The sequence below is a fragment of the Xiphias gladius genome, chromosome 22 (assembly GCF_016859285.1).
Source record: "Xiphias gladius isolate SHS-SW01 ecotype Sanya breed wild chromosome 22, ASM1685928v1, whole genome shotgun sequence".
Lineage (NCBI taxonomy): Eukaryota > Metazoa > Chordata > Actinopteri > Istiophoriformes > Xiphiidae > Xiphias > Xiphias gladius.
In genome coordinates this window covers 12,296,212-12,313,388 of record NC_053421.1, presented here as the reverse complement: position 1 = coordinate 12,313,388, position 17,177 = coordinate 12,296,212, and the positions used below count along the sequence as shown (strand labels likewise).

At 39.1% G+C, this 17,177-nt stretch overlaps 1 long non-coding RNA gene across 3 annotated transcripts in view; it reads left to right on the top strand.

Annotated features, from left to right (window-relative positions):
- Nucleotides 1-1,338: 1,338 nt before the first annotated feature.
- Nucleotides 1,339-17,177, top strand: part of LOC120784493 — a 95,950-nt gene continuing 80,111 nt past the window's right edge. For all 3 annotated transcript variants that reach the window (XR_005706450.1, XR_005706452.1, XR_005706451.1), the window contains exons 1-2: nt 1,339-1,447; nt 2,937-3,309. This is a non-coding gene — a long non-coding RNA (uncharacterized LOC120784493). The remainder of the gene's footprint in view (nt 1,448-2,936; nt 3,310-17,177) is intronic.

The following is a 17,177-nucleotide window of genomic DNA, read 5'->3' as shown; positions in this document are numbered from 1 at the left end:
CACCTTGTGTTACTTTCCCTTTTTTGTGTTACTTTCACATCTTGTCTTGTTATATAAATGACGAACATCCTGCTGCAAGGTAATGTGCAGTGCTTTGTGTAAAAAAAAAATATATATATATGTATATATATATCTCAGTGGTGGTTATGATGGAAATGTTCAGAACTGACAGGTGGTATATCTTAATTTTAAACAAAAACCTAAAGATCCTTGCCTATTGTCCTTGGTTTTACCAGAGCTTAAGGATGTAATCAGGTTTATGTTTGTATTTAGCAGCAGGTGTTAATAATGGACTGAACTGATAATGAAAACATTGATAATTTTCAGTAAGTAGAAACTTTGTTAATGCATATGGATGTGTACACTAAATATACATGTTTACCAAGTACTATAATCAAAAGGAGGTAGGTGAAATTAAGTAATTAAAAGATGATAGTGTGTATTACAAAAATACTCCAGTTTCATGTAAAAACATAAGGGAGGTATGAGCTAAGAATCAGTACAATGAGTGAGCCATTTTTTTTAACCTCACAGGCCAACATCGACTCCAAATGATGCTTTTCAGTTTTCAAGGTTTCGCCTTGCAGCAGCAGCACTGCTGTGTGTCATTATTTATATTTATGTGCTACTCTCTGCCTCACAAAACAATGAGACCTTTTTCTTTTGTCTCCTCCTTTGTTCCCCTGCTGCTGCTGTCCAGACACAATGGTATTCCCGAGGCGGTTCATCCAGGAAAGTTTTTGCCAGCCAGCCCATGTTATGAGTACACAAATATTACGGAAAAAAAAAAGATAAGAAGAGAAAAGAAAAAAAAAAGAAAAAAAATGATGAAGCAAGGAGTAGTTAGTGTGACAGTTTTAGGTGGTACTTTTAGTGGCCACTAGAATAAGCAAAAGAGATGTATAGATAGAGAGATAGATAGATAGATAGATATATAGATAGAGTTCTCAAAAGGAAAATTCTGCAAGATGCTGGCAGTGGCAAACAAAGGCGTGAGTGAGTACACATATAAATGGCAGACAAATGTAATGTTAAAATAAATAATTAAATAAAATGAATTGAAATCAAATAAATACACATTTCATGACAGATTGACAGATAGATAGAATAATTAATTGACTGGAGAAAGTAAACACACTGATTAAGTGAAGTTGGTGAGCTTTAATAAATAAAAAAATATCTTAATCAAACAATTAACCACCGCACTCTTTGGCAGTAATCAGACATAGGCTGTACTCGGCCCGTCTATATTGTCGTGTGCCTAGTTGTTTGACTTTGAGAGGGCGGGACTCTTTGGAGAGCGAAATGAACTAGGCGCGGCCAAAAGGAGCCCCATCCATCTATCACACGTGTAGACAAAGGGGGACTCCACAACACAAAGCTAGATGTGCCCTCTCAAACTTTTTCCACGGTGCACGGCGACGCGCACAGAGAAAACCACCCCCAGGTGAGTTGTCTCCGAGCGGGATACTACCTTTGCTTGCACCCCTGGAGCGATTTTGGAGTCTATTTCCAGTTAAAAGTTGCTGCTGTAGTTGGTGCGTCAGCGCTCAAACTTGAGCACAAAGCAGGAGAGAAAGGGAGAGAGACTTAGAGAAACAGAGGCAGCGAGGAGAGAGAGAGAGAGCGAGAGGAGCGGTCCCCTTTTCCTTTGTCTGATGCGGGGCGCTTTGAGGAGAGAACTTGAGGGGATGCTCAGACACGCATCTCCACAACGCTCGGTAATACTCAACATATGATACTTAGAATTAATTGACACTGAGCTTTAGTGGAGGTGAGATGGAGTTTGTGTTGCGGCCGTATTTTTGTCTCTTGGGGATGTTGCGACGCACAAGACAAAGCAGCTGCCTGTCAGAAGTTTGCGGAGAAAAGGAGCTTTTACGCATGCTGGAGAGAAAAAAAAGTGACAAGTTATTGGTTCATAAATAGTTTGACCATTGTTTTTTCCTCGTGCAGTGGTTTTATGACAGGGGTGTCCGTGGTCTTGCGAAGTTGCCAGTGCACTGTGGGAATTCAGAACAATGCAATCAGGTGTAAAGTCTCTAAGAAACAAAACAGTGACACAGAATTAAACTTGTTGCACGAATAAGCAGTAATGTGTGAGGGGCAAAAAGATGTCCCGAGAGGAATACAAAATAGGTTCGTTTCGAAAATCCCTAAAAAAACTTGTTATAGTTTATTGGAAACAGAGCAACAGGTATAAGTCGCTGCAGCTTCTTTGTTACAGTAAAGGCTCCTTTGTTCTCAGTCCTTACAAAGACCAGCAGAAAGGAAGGCAAATCCACAAGGTAACAACTTCTTCGGGCGTGTAAAATGATTTTCGCGGGACAAAAAATATTTTGAATTCATTCGTTTAACCTCCAAAGTGCTGAATAAGCTTTTATTTCCTTTTTTTCTTTTAACTCTGTTAAACCCGCCGGACCATCTACAGATAAATAGTTACTAACTTGCGGTTTATTAGTCAGTTTTTGATTTTACAAGTGTATACAACATAACAAATACAGTTAACATGGTTTTTAAAAACTTTCTTTATCATTTGAAGGTGTGGCCAAACAACTTCTTTGAATTTGCTGCATTCCATTATACAGTGGCCCTACTCTAAACTTTTTATTTGCACTTACAGAATTTATTTGTTATGTGAAACAAAATGAGTTTTGCATTCTGTAAAATATTTGGTTTTGGATATGTTTTTTCCCCCAACTTTTTAAACTCATTCTAAATTCATGCAGCTCATGCCAACTTTTATACAGCCTACCATACTAATACCTAAAGTGTGGGTGAGATATCACTTATCATGTATCATTTAATTTTCTTTTTTTTTTTTTTAATTTTACCCATCATAATGAGCAAATTTGTTGCATTGATATAAAGTTTTCAATACACTGCTTTCAATCTTTTTTTTTTTTTTTCTTGATTTCTCTGGGATGTGTCCTTAGGTGGATTTTAACACCAGATTAACCAGCAAAGCGTTTTCTTCTGTGGGAGGTTAAGGAAATAAAAATATGTGGAAATCACATGGAGGATGTACAGAGTCACCTATCAAGCAGCTTTTAAGACGAAGAGGAGGATTAACAGACCGTGCTGTTTTCTTTTGGAGAAGGTGAAGACTCATCTCACAAGGATTTAAACTTCAGCAGCATCAGTGCCGGGCGGGATGCATTTTATGCACACTTGGAAACCTAAAACTCATGGAGACACTTTGAGGATTATAAAAATGTGTAGTTTGTCTCTCCACAAGACATGTCCCAGCCCAAAGTCACAGGGATAGCAGGATATTGCATTTCTGATCCTCCTCGGCCCTCAGCATGGGTAGGTAATATTACTTTGTACTGGGATGTGGCACTTGCTCAACCACTTGTTTGTAGGGCACACACACACACACGCACATACATACACTTTGGAATTTTGGCAGAGGCTGTTTTGCCCCTATACTCTAACGTTTGAATGTGCCTATAAATTGTAGCCTGCCATAATTTATGTGGGATTACAGGTTTAAGTTCAAGCAAAACTCAACAAAAACTTTATAAAAGTTTATTTCGAGCCTTATCTGTAAAAAAACAAACAAAAAAAAAAACAACAAAAAAATTAAAAAAAAATTGAACCCAAACAAAATCAAAGGATTTTTCCTGTAACCTGTGGTTGTTTGGAGACCACCATCCAATGATGGATTATTATAAACTATCAGTCATCACTCTCCACTGAAGTCAATATAAGCAGATTGGACAGTAACTGAGAATTTTTAAAAAGTTCATAAATACAGAAATTCTGACATGGATTGGCATATTTGTGAACAGACGTCACAACATGCAGGGTTGTCACACTTGCCATGCTCCTGAAAACACAGTTTGTACACTTGGCCAAGAAAAGTGCCTTAAGCTCCTCATGAACACGTACAATTTACCGTTTGTGGCAGTAAATGGCCGCGAGCCTATTCACTGCACATGTATAGTATAATAATTAAATAAGTGAATGTTGACAATTAATGATAGATCATCATACACACTTCTTGATACGCCGCTACTGATTACATGCATTTTCCTGACAGATCAGATATCATATGAAAATTCATTGTATCACATGCAAAGTTTCTGTTTCAGCAGTAATTTGTCCACAATCAGTTCTGTTATACAGTTGCTTTGCGATGTTCTGTGATGTCAGCGCTCGATGAACAACTGTACTGCGGCTTTGTCATTTCTGCTTGCTTTGTGGGCTGAAGTTACAAAAAAATTTCCTCAAACCCTTCTGTTCACTCAAGGGACAGGACAGGACTTCCGGGCGTCTCAGAATTAAGAGGGTGCTTTTGTATTCTGCCTGTTATCATGCAGAGGCTCATGTAGGCAGGCCTGTTAAATGTTGGTAAAGAAGTCATGAGAAATGCAAGTAGCCTACTTAACCTGTACTTATACTATATGTGAGTGTGAGGGAGAGACTCACTCCTTTCACTCTGTTTGCAGCCTCTTATCAATGATGTCATTGAGAGCCAATGAGAGCATGCAGTGGTACTTGTCAGCATCCAAGCTCCACCTCCATCCTCTTTGTGCATGGCAGCCCACATGGTCCTGCAGCATCACATTTTCACCATGCGTAGCTCTGCTGCAGAGAGAGGCAGGGTTACAGAGATGTTGCTCTTGGCTGTGTGCTGCGATTTGAATCTACCATGTCTGCTCAGAAGGAGCTTGTGCATCACTGTAAACATATGCAAGCAGCAACTTGAGGAGTGATGAAAGATGTCATTTTTTTGTTTTCATGAATGATTAGCTGTAAAAAGATTAAAATTATAGACACTAATGGTAAAACATCGCCTGGCTGATTACCTTAAGTCAGCTAAACATCAGATCAAGTTTGTAGTGAATAAAACGTAAGGGTAAGTGACAGTATCTATGTTCACTGACCAACAGTTTACTTGCAAAAAGTAGAGCTCTAAGACTCAGGAAAACATTTTCCTGCCTCCTCCTGTTCTTGCAGAGCAGGCTCAGGTCCCAGCCCTGGACATCACTGGATCAGTGGGAAGGTGGGTCAGTCAACAGTGTGACACACAGGTGGGACAGATATAGGTCAGTGGTAGAGTATGGGTGCTGATGAGTCATGCATCTACAATAAGCAGGGACAGAGGATGCAAGGAGAGGAAAAGGGCTGTTCAATTATTGAAATGTGGAGGGAGAGTGTACGCAGTGCATGTCATCTTGACCCGCCATCAGACACACAGGGATCCTTAACCTTAATTTCTCCTTGAGCAACTCTTGAATTATATTGTTTTTGTTTCACTGCTGTACATGCACTTGCGCATGTAATATGTAATATGGAACCGAATGATGTCTGCTCTGTTAAGAAACACATATGACTAAATTAAATTACCAGCATGGTAGCTTTATATAAGAATAGTAGTTTGCAACTTCGGCTCTTTCATTTAATTGGTAAGTAGATCTGATGCCATGCAGATCACACTAATTCTGCCCTACTGTTCACCTATGATACTGTGGAATTGTGAAGTATGCAGATTCAATCCGGTACCGAGTTAATGTACTTGTGAGTAAAACAGAAACATCAGGTTTAGCATGACTAATCATTGTGACATGCCCAGCACTGAGCTCTTAATAGGCAATGCATAGGCATGGCTTATGCTACAATACAGTATGCCCCACTGTGTGTAGCTTAATTACAATGCTTATCTGTAATGCTATTATCAAGTGCAATGCAGTTTTCATAACATTTACCATTTGGTGGACGCTTTATGAGAACGTACTTTTTCTGTATAGATGTCCCAGTGGGAGCTGAGCTTCTAAACCTAATCCACCGAGTTACAAGGGGACAACATTAGCGCAGCAATCTGTGGCATCTTCCAGTTCTGAAGTCTCAATATCCCTCTAAGCTGGAATGCTCATTAAAATGGGAAATGGTTTCACACCATCTCTTGCTCTGCAGCATATGTGCAACTAAATCTGCATCACTATAATCTTTCATCCATCTGTTTTTGCTATTACACTAATATAAAGTACTTCATTCGGTTTCTGGTGAAGACTGATGAGGACCAAAAAGCATATTGCTGCGCTGGAGCAAAGCAGTTGTATTTTAGACTCAATGACACCAATTCTACAGATATAACTGTGTTTAAATGTGCATTATATTCTTATCCAGTTTTATTGCTGTTATGCACAACATATCCACGAGCTTGACTGATGTTATGCAAAGTACATTAGACTAGAATATAACATTAGGCCTAGAATAACTAATCACTAGCATAAGCCTAATTCTCTCAGACATCCTGTGGTCAGCCTCAAGGAAGCTATCAGGTTTAGTTTTACCACTCATTGCATGTAGCTTGTGGCCACTGCAGCTTGTAGTCCCCCATGGAAATCACCATAATACATTTATGTGTACACTTATACCAGTTAACGTCCAATCTGTTTTTGCAGCATTTGATACACGTGAAACACTATTGACCCACTACTGTGTATGTTTACACCATGCTTTACTGAATTCATACTACTTTTACACTCCGAAATGCAATGTTTGATGAACTGACACAAGTGCTGACAGATGGACAAATAAATTTAGAGTTGGATCCTCAAAGAGGAACAGCCGCTCAAACAGATTTTGTACATGCTATGTACCATGTGCTTTTACAAAAAAGAGAGATAGATTAAATTGGTGAAGATTAGCAAATAGTCAACGAACTGCAGCAATAATAATTTTGTTTAATTTTCCCTACCAGCGGAAGTTGGGTTGATGTCCCCTTTGTGCATATCAGTGTGAGTCATACAGGACACTACGCTGTGGGTACAGTATAGTAAAATACAGTGCATTACTAATCGTGACGACAGTCCTAATTCTCCAAGCTGCAGGCATTCTGTGGACGTCCTGTTGCAAAATATCAGAGCTTAGTTTTACCACGCAGCGCCTGTAGCCGCGAGATAAGTTTACGTGCTCTGCTGGCATGCTAATACATACCCGCACGGGGGGACAGGAATAAATTATTTCTTTATGACTGCGCATGAGGCAAAGCATTTGAAGGAAGGGAGGGAAAGACAGACAGAGAACACAGGCAGATGAAGCAAGAGAAAGGGACACGGGGGTAAATGATTGGCAGGAAAGAAAGGAGGAAAAGAGAGAAAGCAAGATAGGAGATATAGTAAAACAGACGGAGAGGAAAGGGAGAAAGAGCAAGAAAGAGAGATGGAAAGGACAAGAATTATATTATTATTATATCTGTCTCCATAGTAATTCTCTCACCCTGACAGAGCGGAGTAGTCATTTTGTGACTATGACTGATTTTATGAAAAAAACAAAACATAGTCCAGAGCTTCCTTATTCTTTCCAGCCAATAACGTAGATAACTGAAAGGCTTTCCCCAAATAGGTAGCATTTCAACCTATGAGCTCAGCAACAAAACAAGGTTTACTTTGGCAAATAACTACTTTTCAGATTTATTTTACTGCTGTGGCCTGAAAACCAGTCAGCCTGCACCCACCATCATATGACCTTTTCAGAAATTTTGGCCTACTTTGAATTATCCAAATCATGCAGTGGGAAATTGCTGTTGGATAATGTTACAAAATGGTGCAATGAGTGGAATCTTAAACACTCAAGTATTGCTTTTTCCTGTGGAAAAACAACGAGAGACAATTCTTAATAGCTGTTATCCTCTGAGGGGAAAATGAAGACAGGACTTTGTGATGAAGATTGCTATTTAGTTGTTTTAATCTTTGGGTTTAAATGTTAATGTCTTGTTTTGTGCTAAAATGTGTGCTTATACTTTTCTGCCTGCTGCACATTTGCCCTCTGGGATGTTAGTGAAGTCAAAACCAAACCACAGACGATAGCATGACAAATCAATCAGAAAACACATATCTGTAAACGCCAAACCAAAATTCACTGGATGAGAGCTCACATGGCGCGTTGCGCAGCAGGTCTAACTGCCCCTGAAGAGATTGCTTTCTACTCTTCCTTCGCCCTAGCCCAGGTATAGATATAGAGACACAATTTCCAATAACAGCTTTAGCCAGTTGTCTGTCTGTCTATTACAGGTCAACTTATTACCTCCATAAATGCACAGCATGTTGCTGTCTGGGGATGTACTGATAATCCCTCTAAAGACTCGGGTTTTATCAAAGCTAAATCTGCTCCACACACAAACACACACAGGGACAGGCATGCATCAGGAATACCCACATGGGAACACACAGTCACACAGACTAGCTACACACGGACACAGACACACATATGAAGATGGCCTTGGCTGATAGACAGACAGACACATGTGTAAAGACTAGGATTTTATCACAGACAAATCTGTTATTGTCTGGTAGTTAGGGGATTATGAAGCAGTGATTTTATAGACACAAACACACACGTCCGTGTGTCATTAGAGGATGCACACTGGGTTGTATACTGAAGGCACAGTGCTGTTAAGTTGTACATATATTTATATATCTTTATTTATCTATCTATCTATATCTATCTATCTATCTATCTATCTACACACACACACACACACACACACACACACACACACACACACACACACACACACACACACACACACAAACACACACATATATATTTATTTTTCTTAATAGTAGTTTATGGGTTCTATGGGTGGCCCTGTCCTCATTGTATGTTCACCCATAATGGTTATCTTTGCCCAAACTAGTTATCTAATTTTATTTTGCGTATTCACTGTTAATAGAGTCGAAGGTTTTTTTTGACGGTTTTTTTTCTAAATATTGCACCTAAATGCTCCAGCTGCTTTTAATACCGGAAAGCACCTCAACCACCCTGTTCCAGATACCCTCACTTCCCATCAGTGGTTTCTGAATCTCAATTAACAGTCTCTGTCAAACATTTCCATAAATGTTTTTGCCAAATATCAATTTGGTTAATGTGTGGCAAATGTTCCATAACAACAGTTTAGAACACTATCATACCTATGCGCCTCCTAGCAGCCTTTTGCTGACCTTGCAGAGCCATACTACATATCACAAGTTCAGTTTTCACGAGCTTTACCATAATTCTAAAACAAATTATCCATCTGAGAATTGATTTAGCCAGTTCAGACATAAGACCAGTCATTGAACATTGCAACTGCAAGGTCTGTTTCTGTTTCTTCAGTCTGTAAGGGATAGTTCTGGAGAAATCTGTTGTGGTTTTTCCTGAACATCTGCCATGTTTACCAGTTCGATAATCAGAAGCAGGGAGCATTGACCCAGGAAGTGGAAAACTGATCCAGTTAAGTGTCAGAAAGGTTCAGGTTGTACCTAAGTGAAGGAGAGAACTCACAGTCGTGTATTGTATTGTACAACCTAATTGAAATGACATCTGTCTCAAGCTAATTGAGCCATAGTGGTCCCAGACCACAATGAGTGAAGAGAAGCCACTGCGCTAGGTTATACACAGCAAAGTTGCCAATGATGGATACTTTGGAGGAGTGTAAGGCCCATGGTAAGAAAATGGTTAGCCTGTCCAGTGTGCTGGATGCTCAGCATTATGTGGGAGTACATGATACGGCCATGCCACTGCTCTTCTCCATACACATATATCCTTCTGACCCTTTTGTACCAAGAACAAACATGTTTGAGCACGCACTACTATACGTCAAGTCTCCCAGAGTGGCAGAACTAGGATAGCAACCAGACTTTTAGGCTTTATATGTAGGCAGTGTTTCTGTTATAACTCAAAGTACTGCCATTCATTTTTCTAGCAGGGAGAGCTGCTCTATCTACAAGTAAACACATCTTTAGTCATTCTGTGTCACCTTTTCATGTTTCCCTCCGTATAATCATTCTGTCAGCCAGAAAGTAAAGCTTTTCTACAATAGATAGGAACCTGCCCTAACTGTCAGTCACAACCCAGATAACCCCCAAGTAAAACCTCTGCTAGCCGTAGTCTGTAAATTGAAAGCAGAATTAAACCCTGCAGTTTTGATTGAAACAGGCATCTTCTGAATTCCCGAGAACTTGTAATATCTTGACAGTAATTATTTAAAAAAATTTACTTTGTAGAACAAAAAAGATCATAGCAAAATAGCAAATATTTCATTAAGTGATGAAACCACAACAGAATGTCTCAGAAATTAGTGATGTAAAATCATAAGGGAATGCAGTAAATGAGCTCAAACTCCAATCCCGCTGCCCTGGAAGTGTTACTTTAGTCCCCCCCCCCCTTTTTATAGATGATACAATACAATCATATTTTTTGTCTTTACTTATTTAATGATATCATGCATAGTGAATTCCCTTTCCCTTTAACAACTTGTGCTCTGTGTGGAAACTTAAACTTAACTTTCATAAAATGAAATATAAAACAAGTATTCAAATCTTATATAGTACTGCCATCCTAGCACAATGCTAATCCACAGTAATGTGGCTATTTGAGAGTTTAGAGCTAGATTCATGGTTGTACTGGGATGAGTATTGATCTTGTTGAGATATAGTTGTCAGATTAGAGTTGGATGGCATATTAGTATTAAACAGGAAGCATTTTGACTTGAATATCTAAAATAATATCTTTGTGTGTCTATGTTTATGTGATGCTGCGTACTATATGCTTGCCGCAGTTATGGCAGGGATAGTTGAGCAGGCTATTCCAAAATATTATCAAAATATCGTGTTATATCTATTCTTTGCTGTGTAACACCTTGTCAGGACTGTGTACTATGGTTGACTAGTACTGAATCAGATCTGTTTTGATGGAGATATCTTTGAGTGTAGCTGGATGTGGTGTGATAAATCAGATTATATCCTGTAACAAAAGCTGATATATCAGACTTTAAACTGCCCTAGTCTCTGCCTTTGTGGATATAACATATCTCTTTCTTCCTTAGTGTATGCATGCAAACAACTTGGACTTTTTTTAAACCAAGATTACAGTGTGGGATGAAGATCTCTGCATCCTCTGGCTCATTGCTGTATATGTCACTTGGAGTGAAAACAGATCACATGTAGACATTTAGCGATAGCAGTCTTACCCAACAACATGACTAATGGATCGCGATTTATTTGGATATGTTCATATCTGTTGCTGAAAGACCCTTGTCTTCATTGTACTGTAGTTTCTAGTCTTCTTCTAGTCTAGTAAAACGTTTTTATGCTATGTGTACTTGGGTAAATAAAATAATCCTGTGATATTTTTATGAAAGTTATGAAGGTTTAACATAGGTATCTTTGAAATTATCTCCTTAAGAGGCTAACCAAATATTTGAAAAATCAACTTGGGCTCAGCTAAATCAAACTGAATCTATTTATTTAAGAATGTTTTTGTATCCATATGTACATAGGCATCTATCTATCCCTTCCTGTATCCATCTATCCAAACATCTGTTTCACATTACATATGTACATATTGCTGAAACCAAGTTAAAATTAATATTTCATGATGGTGTAATAACCTGCTGTAAGATGACTCAACATTTATCAGTGATTGCCTAACTGTTTTATGATCTGCATCAGAGATCATTCATGTCTGGGAATCTTTTTGCCTGGGCGTGCCATTTATAGGCATGTGATGGTTAATGTAAAATGTTGGGTTTCCTGGAGGCAGATTATGCCTCAGAGTATGAAAGCATTCCTGTAAGAGTATCTGCACTGACACAATTTTCCAGTCCAGTGTGAGGCATAATCTGAGTGCCTGGAAATGGGATGAATAAACCCAAGCAAATGCCCCACTCTCAATAATGTAGTAGTTCCATGCAAAATACAGCCTCTATGCTGGATACATTTGGATACAAGCCCAGTTTCTTACACAACATGGCACCGCACACTACAGTTAAGTTGGAGTTTACATTTAATATGAAAGCCTTTTAAAAATAATGGGCACACTTATTTAAATAAATATGTATATTTGAGCATGTGGCAGGCTAACTACAAAATTATTTTCACCTGCAGTAATCCCTTCTAATGTGATATTGTATAAGGTTAAAAAAATCCAGATTGATATTTAAAGCTAATGCATTTATAGGCAGTATAAAAGATCCAGTGATTGATAAAGGCTGACACATTTCTTTTCAGGTCTTTTCATATATGGTCAGTATATAATCTCTGGTGGAGATGTGGCTGAATAAGGCCAAGTCATGCCTAGCTCTTATTATTATGCATCTAATTATTATGCGTCAGCCGTTAGCTATTCTGTACTCTGCTTTTGCAAGTGCCAGTTCACAAGGTCAAATTCATGGTACTTGTAAATGTCCTTGCTGAATAAAATTAGATTGAGACTCAAACAGTGTGAACTGTGTGTGTGCGTAACTCTTTGACAATTGTACACAGTGAAATTATCACACACACACACACACACACACACACACACACACACACACACACACACACACACACACACACACACCCAAGCATACTCAGCCCACACACAGTGTTTGCTGTACAGCCTGTAGCAATGTTCACAGCACCTCAACATTAAGCCACTGCTCTTATTAAGACTAACCATCCGGCACTGAATCAGAGTGGACACAAATTTGCTTTCAGACAAGGTCAAGGCTTCATCTTTGGCCGAGAAATTAGCTGAGTAAGCACGAGTCAGGCTTTCAATTATGCATTAGCCTGTTAGCATGCACACTCTGACTGACAGGCACTGTTAGCAATCGGATAGCTGTCAGAGGCTAGACTTACACGTGACCCTGCGATCTGTTGGCATGTTGTCTTTGCTTGGAAACCAGAAAATTGTGAGTGAACCATGCAAAATTGAACAGTCCCTGATAAATAAACAATTGTAACTAGTTTAAATGTCTTTGTAAATGGACTCTCCTCATATAACCATCTGTGTCTGACTATTGCAAATGATGTACCAGAAATATGTTACTTTCGGGCTAATACCTTGCTAACAGGACTAATTTGCTCTCTTTCCAAATTAAAGTGGCCCTATGTAAACACCTTGATTGGCCTAGACAGAATTAAGAATGTTCATATTCAATTTAACAGGCCATTAATATGACTCATTTACTTTTATTCCAAATTACCTGCCTTCACATCACCACCTCAGGCAGCCTAGAGGAACCCAACTGGCCTTGTTCTGGCTAAAATTAAATTCAGATTCATTTGAATATTCCTGCACATACAAAGTTAATCCCTGTGCAGGAGTCAGGCTACTTTTCATTTGGGTTGGATAGATAATCCACTTCCATCCTTGACAGAATGCATATGTCTGAATGAGCAAGTGTTTAATGTGCATCAATGATTCTGGGTTCAATTGTGATCTTTTTCCTGCTGACTGTGTTTGTGTCTTTGTGCTGCGGATGTTTTGTATGCAGATAGACAGAGGATGCTTTACCAGCTACTTAGTAAGCTCTCTGATGTCCTCAGCTGTGTGTGGTAATGAGAGCTGCTGACACAGTGAACTGTAGCCACTCAGAGACGCAGATATTCAGTATGTGTTTGCTCTTTCTCTCCAACACTCTCTCCCTCCATTTTTCTCATTATCTTTATGCTCCTCCCTCTAATTTATTCCTTCTTTCCTCACCCCCTTGCTTTCCCGTCCTCCCTACCGCTTTATCTTTCCCCGACTTAATTTTTCTGTCTGATTTTCTCTATCACACAGATGCACAGTGAGATGCTGCTTTGCCACAGTAGACAGCGAGAGCACTGAGCCAGCCTCCTCTTCAGTTCACCGACAGTTCACTCGGCTCCACACTGACAGAAATGATGCTAGACAGAAATGCAAATTTGACAATGACAGCAATGGTGCCAGCCACTTGAAAGGGTAACTCCAGACTTTTAGACAAGGCTCGGTTTTATTCTTGTTTCAGAGGAACCCAGTATCTTAGTCTGTTAGACTGATAATATGCTGTCACTTTGTGCTGATTCATCTGTCCCAGGAGCTTCCAAATGATCTAAAAATATTCTGTCAGCACTGAAAGTGCAAAACATTACATTTGATCACAATACCACACTAAGTGGCAAAATTATTTTTTGAAAATAAAGTGCATTCTGGGACATACAGTCTCAACAGAAGTTAGAGGAGTCCCTTTGTAATGTCCTTTTAAAAACTTTATTAATCCAACAAAATTAAAGGTTTGCTGCACTCATCTTTTACAGTGTGCCTGGCTGGTAATCTCGTTGTCTGACAGGCTGTTTTACAGCCTGTTCCACAGTCTCAGAGCCCAAAAGAAAGAGAGTGGTGGAAAGACATGTTGTCCTTGTCATGTGGAGATTTTTTTTTTTTGGACTGTGCCCTTAGACAAGAATGTAAGATTCCCTGCTGAGTTCTGCACTTTCTCTCAGTCTGTGTATATGTCTCTCTCATCATCTCAAGCTCTCACTCATACACCCTACTTGTCACTTTTTCTCTTTTTCTCTCCCCTCTAGTTACACTTTGACTTTCATCCCTCCTGCCTCCTTTGGTTTCTCTCTCTCTCTCTCTGTTTCATGCTGGTATGCATTGCTGTCTTTCACTATTTGCACTTTAAGTTTCCTTTTGTTGATGCGGTCCGCCTGTCAGAGTTGGGATGCCTGTCTGTCTTTTTCTCTCTTCTTCACCATTTCTCTTGATCTCTCTCTGCCTTTCTGGCTGCCTGCCTGTCTGTTTCTATTTCTCTCCCTCTACATGTTTCTGGCAGTGTATCTTTGTCTGACTCTTCCTCCCACTCTCCACCTCTCTCTGTCTGCATTACTGCATTTGAGCATTAATGTGCTCAAATGCTGTTTTACCAGTGATGGATTTTTTTAAATGCCTGTTTCTCTCTCTTTTTACTTCCTTTTGTGAGCTGCTATAGTTTTCCATGTCCATAATAGTTTGTTGATCAGCCCATCTTCTTGCAGCTGTGTACTACTTCTTTCTTTCCCTGACTAAGTCACTGTCTTGCTGAGTGACATGTTCATCTGATCTCTGTGAGAGTTTGCTGCTTTAGAAGGCTTCACTCCTCAGATTACCCCTGATTTGCATTGGGAAGATGATGAATTATTACTTTTGAGCAAGTCTTGGATTACTTTGTTTATTCCTTGGGTTACCACATTTGTTTAACTGCACCAGTGATGCCAGTGGAAGATTAAACCGGGATTCCAGAGATGGGAAGGCAACTTTAATTGTTATGTAGTCCTTAGCACATTGACATTTTAAACACATATTTTGCAAAGGTGCAGTTTGCTGACTTTGATCAGGCTTTGCACACAAGAAATTGTCCTGCTGTTATTTCAATACTGTTGTAAATAAAATATACTTACAGTTCAACATGTGGACATGTTTTCTAGTGCTGACTCAAATTCTTTTTCATGATTTGCTTCCTAGACAGAAAAAACCTGATCAGTGGATGTGGTGGAAACAGCAGGTGGATTTTTTTTGGAATATTTTGTACACAGTAAATCTCGATGGAGGAGTAGTGATGTAGTATGTTTTTGCTTTGCCTGTATCTGTGCCAGCTTGTTTTTTTCCCTCTGTGTCCATGTTTTCATGTTCATGTGTGCAATGTATCTGCCTGTCTGTTTATTTACATGTCTGTGTTTTTCTGTGATTGTCGCATATGTTTGCATAGAAAGCATGTGCTCGCCTCTGTGTGTGTATATTCAATGTGTACAATTTCACCCATATACTTTATTTCTGAGTGTGCCTGTGTTTTTATTAGGTACTTTAGTCAACCCATTCAGGACATCTCCAATCGTTGACATGGAATTTCCTTTCAACAGTCCTAACCATTGGAGCCATTGTCTCAAGCTGGGGAGCCATAAAACTCAATTTCCCATGGAGGAGGGCTGGGGGGGGGGGGCATTTGAAGTCCAAATGTTCTTATCTCATGCACTATTAAGTGAAGCAGTGGGGTGTGTGGGTAACGTGGTTTAGAGTCCGTCTGTCACAGCCTCAGGGTATGTTGCTTCGAGTGCATACACAGACGTACTTGCACACACACACACACATGCACATGTATGAAAGTATACATACGCATAAACACACATGAGAGCAGACTCTGTAACACACATACACACCTCTTTCTCTCATTCACCCATTAACACACACAAACATGCACACTGCCTCAGGGCTGTATAGCTCCAGTCCTGTACAGCCATGGTGCAGGTCAGAGGGGTCGACTGAGACTCTCACTTCATTACTCACAGCTGGGAAGCGAGCAGCTTTTTATGTATATGTTTCCATATGGATTTACCCTTTATTCAACTTTGACTTGAGGGTAATGTATAGACCTAAAGCTGTCTTTTAATCATTTACTTTACTATCTAGGAGGTAATGCAATTGAGAGAATAGTACATACTGTATGTGAGAACATTTGTTACCTAAATATGTTTCTGTGTTCAGTTACATTTAGTGTTACATTTATATTTCACTCAGAATCAATCAGGATTTTGTATGGAATGGTTCGTTGTTTTGTCTACCTTGACAGTAATTCAGCCTTATTAGCCTTTCTTAAGCATCCGTTACAGCTGCAGACTCGTCACAATAGATGGACATTACTCAGAGTAGTCATAAGTAGGAACACGAAAACAAGCATGCACTATAAGTTTAAGCACACACAGACATAGACACTAACATATAGACACACGTGACATGTGGATTGATAGCAGCTCACCACCAGAATAATTAAATTTTTGGATTGCAAACACTGCAGTGGGTTGTTGATGTTATAATCATGATAATGAGCATTAGCTCTTTTTGTCACATTATATGTATATGTATAAATCAATGTGTACACCTGACTTATGCTGTGCTGGAGGCAGAAAGTGACAGGATTCAGTCTTAATTATTGAAGTCAGTTCATTAGTGTATCTCTGTTTGTCATGCTCATTTGGTCATTGATAGAAATACAGGATAGCAGATAAAACGATGCCATGCCTGACAATTAGAACAGCAACTTATTTTGGGGAAATATTTGGACTTTTCAGCATGCAAATTTCCATGAAAGCCCATAAGAACTTAATCTCCTAAACAGGCTAAACTACCGTCAGGGGGATTTGTGTTTTCAGTCACTTTTCACTATATTTGTTGAAAATGATTTTATATTTATAACATATATAAACATCAGCAATTGACAGCTTTAATTAGACTTTTTTGTTTTGTTTTCACAAACCATGACACAGGACCTTCAATTCTTCTTTTACCAGGGCTCCAATCATCATCTTTCAATTTACTTCAATATCTTTTTAAGCGTATAATAAATGGAAAGGATAATGAATACACAGTTTAAACTCTGAAAATGCTTATCTGGGCTTCACAACCATAATTTATACAGATGT